This window comes from Echinops telfairi, unplaced genomic scaffold (genome assembly GCF_000313985.2).
Source record: "Echinops telfairi isolate 266 unplaced genomic scaffold, ASM31398v2 ScPeMD7_60;HRSCAF=208, whole genome shotgun sequence".
Lineage (NCBI taxonomy): Eukaryota > Metazoa > Chordata > Mammalia > Afrosoricida > Tenrecidae > Echinops > Echinops telfairi.
In genome coordinates this window covers 20441401-20447400 of record NW_022103958.1, presented here as the reverse complement: position 1 = coordinate 20447400, position 6000 = coordinate 20441401, and the positions used below count along the sequence as shown (strand labels likewise).

General features: G+C 40.2%; 1 protein-coding gene across 3 annotated transcripts in view; it reads left to right on the top strand.

Annotated features, from left to right (window-relative positions):
• Positions 1-6000, top strand: part of ELP4 (elongator acetyltransferase complex subunit 4) — a 255782-nt gene that overhangs the window by 13289 nt on the left and 236493 nt on the right. The window lies entirely within an intron of this gene.

Below are 6000 nucleotides of genomic sequence, written 5' to 3'. Positions count from 1 at the left end.
CTTGGCATCCCTTCCCCTTTAGCCTCCCTGAGCAGCCCCCCCCCCCCCCCCCCCTCCCCAGCAGCATCATCAGCATGGTACGCGCTCCTCCCTCCCCAGCAGCTGGTGGGTATAAGACACTGGTTTTTCAGATAACAGCTGAACTCTTGAACCATTGTGGCACCAGGATTCATCTCTCTCTCATCACACCTTTAAATGTTTGAAAATAACTACTTTATCATTTAAATCTTCAAAGCAAAGAGACCTGATTTTTCACTCTCCTGGCTATACTCTTCCTGATGCACCTTCTAATTGAAGACTGTATTTCAAATGTATAGGAGCCTTGGGGCTGTAATGGGTACCTGTTGGGCTGCTAACTGCAAGATTAGTAGTTACCACCAGTTGGCCAAGGGAGAAGGATGGGGTTTTCTGCTCCCATAAAGAATTACTTACAGTCTCGGAAACTCCCAGGGGCAGTTCTACCCTGTCGTATTAGGTGGCTGTGAGTTAGCATGGACTCCGTGACAGTGATTTGGGTTTGGATTTATTCCACATGTGTTTTGACCTATGCTCAGCATATTGGAGCTATATAAAGCATGTTAATCTGGACAAATGTATTGTTATAGGATAAGAGTTCATTAGCTTTTTTGTTTTTTAACGTGAACATGGTTTAGTTACTTAATCATTGTAAATATTTTCAAACCAGAACATCCTTTCATTCACCCATTGCTATCAAGTCGCTTTTGATTCTTAGGAACTCTACATGGGGTTTGTAAGACCAAATCTCTACAGCCAGACAGCCTCACCTTTCTCTGGTTGCTAAGAGTCGAATTGACCCAAAGGCTGTGAATCAAGTTGTTATTCTTGGGCGCTGTTGCGGCCATTCTGACTCATGATGGCCTGTGTGCAATAGAGTGAACCATGTCCCCGTCCTGCGCCATCCTCTCCATTGTTATGTTTGAGCACACTTTTACAGCCTCTGTGTCAATCCAGTTCATCAAAGATCTTCTCTTTTTTGCCAACCTTCTACTTTACCAAGTATCGTATCCTTACCAAGACGGCTTTCCTGATAACATGTTCAAAGTATGTGAAATAAAGTCTCAACCCTCACTGCTATAGAGCTTTCTGGCTGTACTTCTACCAAGACCCATCTTTTTTGTTCTTTTGGCAGTCTGTAGTACTGTCCATATCTTCACTAGCCCCATAATTTAATTGCATGGATTCTTCTTCAGTCATCCTCAATCAATGATCATATATATATATATATATTACTCAATCACTAATTTCCGTATGTATATGAAGCTATTGAAATTTCAGTAGGTCATAGGGTATTTCTATTTCTAACTTATTAAGTGCCGTATCATTTCCCATAACAGTTACACTGTTTTACATTCCCACCAGCACTGTATGAGGATTCCGTTCTCCACACTGTGGCCAACATTGATTGTTTCCTAGTTTTTGAACTTTTCTACTCATGTTGGGCATCGTGATAGCTCGTTGTTTTGCTTTACGTCTCTCTGATGACTTAAGAATTTTTCTTCATGTTTGTTGGCCATTCTACAATTTGATAATTTGTCTTTTTTGTTGTTGTTGAGGTGTTTTTCAGTATAACTTTGAATTTAGTTTCCTGCACCATTTAGAAATTAGTCCCTTGTATGATATGTCATTGACATGCTTTCTCCCAATTGGTGAGTTTTCTTTTTACAATTTTGATGAAATCTTTTGCTGCACATATGTGTCTAATGATTAAGAAATCCCAGCCATCGAATTTGTCTCCTGCTGTTTATGTGTGGCCCTGATGGAGAAGTGGTGGTTGTTTTAATATAAGGCCCTTGTAGTGATCTTCAGTATTTGTCAACGTCCCTCTCTAGGCTTTAGCCTTTATAGTTCGGCTTGTCTGGCCTGGACCCTCTTAGCTCTTTTACACATGACTTACTAAAATCAAGTTTCTTGTTCCAGTCAGGAGTTCTGCTAATTAGTTGTTACATGTTGGGCTGCAAACCGCAAGGCCCGCAGTTTAAAACCACCAGCCACTCCATGGGAGAAAGATGAAGCTTTCTACTACACTAAAAAGTTACAGTCTCACAACCCCCCAGGGGCAGTTCTACCCCATCCTGGAAATGACTCAGTCACATTGTCTGAGAGAATAATTCATCCTTTTAGGAGATTTGATGGTTCTGTGAGTTAAGCCTTGGGCTGCTAACCACAAGGTTGGTGGTTCAAATCCACCTGCAGCTCCATGGGAGAAAGATAGGCTGCTTCTGTAAACATGTACAGCCTTAGGGCAGTTCTACTCTGTCCCATAGGAATCAACTCAGTAGTGGCTGGTTTTTAGGACCGGCTACCAACACAACTTAACTTTTTCAGGCTAACTATTTCCTCTCTCATTTCTTGTGCTTTTAATTCTCGTCATTCTGACCTCTCTCCTCTGGAGATACTCTAGTTTATATAAGTCTTAGCTAAGTGTATTATTGTTAGTTGAGTCAACTACTGTGGAGAACAGGACAGTTACCACTCACTGGAATTAGACTATAATTCAGGCCAAAACCATGTTTACTTTTTTGGCAGTTTGGTCTATTATTGAGACTAAATAGATGAATTAAATACCTACAGTACGACCTCAAAACTTGTTTCACAAAATTGGTAATTTTCAGTCGATTGAACTTACATTTTGTGATCATGGCACTGTGGTGGTGTAACGGGTTATATGGTGGACTGCTGTGCACGGGGTCAATAGCAGCTCTGCGAGAGAAAGAGGGGGCTTTCTGCTCCAGTGAAGATTTACAGCCTCCGAACCCCACAAAGACCAGTCCAATCTATTCCACAGGCTCTCTGAGCTGAGCTCAACTCGATGGCAGTGAGTTTGATTTGGGGTTTGGTCCAAATGTAAGTGATCGTCCCCCTCTTAGGTTTTCCCATCTTCCACAGCTCTGTGAAAAAATAGGGCTAGCTGTGTACTGTTCTAGCTATGTTGTGAGTGTGTGTGAGAGCGAGAGAGATGAGAGAGAGAATATGTTTCTAGCCAAACCATAAGAGATCTGACTGATGTGTAAGACAAAATAGGTTTCTGTTTGTTGCTTTTCTCCTAATTAATTCTAGAAAGGTTTCGTAAATATTCTCTACCCTAAGGATCTTTTAGAGTAGTGGGAAATTTCAGGAATGTGTCATAAATGCTTCTATAGGAGGACATTGGGGGCTCGATAGCACATTGATCATCTACCAGCTTTGAGGAATGCTGTAAGATGGGTTTAACTAATCTGGATTTGGGAAGATTTCAGGGAATTAGTTAGTCAAAGAAGTAGCGTGATTCAGGCATAAACCCTAGGCAAGAGCAATAAGTAATGCCAGGAATTCATTTGCTATAGCTAGACTCTATGAAGATGAAAATGTCGAGAAAGAAGGCAAACCAAGATTAAGGAGGCTTACATCTGCCTGACTTGCCCTTCAACCCTGGCGGCAGTGGTGTTTTTGTTTGTGTCTCTTTGGGGTTTTTTTTTTGAGGGGCGGGGGTGCATTCTCTTTTTGTTTGTTTTGTAATTTTTCTAAATGTTTAGAGTATATTAATTTTCCTTGCAAAAATTTATACACATTTTGTTTCGCGACAATGGTTATACTTCGTTCAAAATAACAGCACTCTTTCACTTCCCTTGCTGGGTTCCCCATTAACATTGATCTATCTTCCAGTCCCTTTGGGTCTAGCTTCTTTATTGCTTTACTCTTGAGTGCTATGAAGTCCTATTAAAGGTGTTAAAACTAGGGAATGATGACATCAGTTTTACTTTATAGAAAAAATTCTCCTGCATAGTGTAGAAAATGGAATGGAGGGAGCAAGTTCGGGAGAGTGGTGGTAAAAGATGAGGTGAGACTTCAAGTTAAGCTCTTGGAGATAAACTTAGAAGTTGAAAGATTCTAAAACTTTTAAGAGGTTGAAGCCAACAGACTTGGCAATTACGTAGTTTTGGGGATGGAAAGGAAAAGGAAGAGCTGAGGATAAAAACCATACTAGCTAACATTATTGATCATGTGACCATGAGCTTTAGGAAATTGTTTTAATAAGCCAGCTTTTATTTTTGTTAGGTGTTGTTGAGTCATCTTCCACTCACGGCATCCTTCCGTGTAACAGGACTAAGTGAAGCTCATTGCTGATTGTTTCAGCTCTTGTTGCTGCCATCGTGGCACTCCTCACTGAGGGTGCTAATTGTAGCTGAGTCTGTACTTCCCAAATTCACTGAATTATAGCCCAAAATGCCCATTTTAACCCTGAAAGTTTCTAACACCAAAAGTTTCCTAGTCTTAGAAACCTAATGCTTAGTATTATTTCTCTAAATTTTCCATATAACCATATAATATGTACTTTTAAAATCTCTGGCTTTCCCCCCTTAGTGTAACATATTTGAGACTTGTCTATATTCTTACAATTCTTGTAGAAAAGCAGTTATAATGTTGAGTAATATTCCATTTATAAATATACCGTGGTTTGTTTTTTATTTTCAAGTTCATGAACATTTGTTTTTCTAGTTTAAGGATATTATAAAAAGAGCTGCCATAAGTCTCCTATAAAATCTGTATAAGGACATGTGTTATCGTCTCATGGATCAAATACTCCATAGTGGAATAGCTAGTCTATAATATTGATAAGAGAATTGATTCATTTGAATTATGGTCTTTGTGAAGAATGTTGAAAACACCATGGACTGGCTGAATAATAAATAAATCTTTCTTAGAAAAAGTATAGCCAGAGTGCTCCTTGGAAGCAAGCAGGGTGAGACTTCCAAGGAAGGTGTGTTTGAGATGTGTTACCAGGAAAAACCAGACCCTGGAGAGGGATACCATGCTTGGTACAGTAGAAGGTCAGCTAAATCGAAGGTGGCTGCAGCAGTGGGCTCGAACATACCAATTGTGAGGATGGTGCAGGACTGGACAGTGCTTTGTTTTGTTGGAATAGGAGACAGAACAGACTCAAGGGCACTTAACAACAACATATGATGTATTAATGTGGAACCCTGGTGTCCCAGTAAAAGATCCCTGGTGGCGTAGTGTTTACACATTGGGCTGCAATCCATAAGGTGAGCAGTTTGAAACCTCGAGCCATTCCACGGCAGCAAGAAAGGGCTTTCTACTCCCATCGTTACAGTCTCTGAAACTCACAAGGGCAGTTTGACCCTGTCTGCCCTGTAGGGTCACTTGATGGCAATGAGTTTTGATTTCGTTTGTTTGGGGGTTTTTTGTTTTTGTTTTTTATCAGATTGAAGAAATTTTATTCTATTTTTAGTTTGCAACAAGTTTATTTTGTAAATTGGTGTTAAGTTTTTCAAAGGCTTTTTCTGCATCTATCAAAATTATATGATTTTACCTTTTATGTCTCTTACAATAGTACATTGACTAATTTTTCAGATATTAAACCTAAACTTGCATAACTGTGATAAATCCTACTGGGTCATACTTTGTTTACTTTATATATTGCTCTATTTTGTTTGATGAGGCTTTAAGAGTTACTTTCTTGTAAGGTCATGAATAATAGTGGTCTCTAGCATCCTTTTCCTATACCTGTAGAATCAGTGTCATACTTTATAAAATGAGTTGGAAAGTGTTTGCTGTCTTCTGGATCCCGGAATTCTCTGTGCAGGGATCTCAGGTCCAGAGGACACACTCCATTCCTGGCTCTTGCTCCTCAAATAGCTTATTTTATACACAGCAGGATAGCACTCCTGGGAATCCTGTTTGTCATTATTCACAAGGGAATCCTATCTGTATATACCTGCGGGCACCCCCACCTCCCCTTCTTAACAGATCCTGGCATGGAAAGGTCATTTGGAGGAAGATGAAAGACTGGCGGAAGAGAAGAGCTCCATGAAAGAATTCATTCCCGCCCCCTCCCGGTGATTGGGCAGTTTGTATTCATATTTTGAGTCTCAGACCTTTGAGGGGCTCTGATTTCTGGGGTCTCTTTCCCAGTCTTCCAGCTATCTTGATAATTCTGTGCTCCAGATTTTTCCATCTCAAGCTGGAAAGCATATTGCT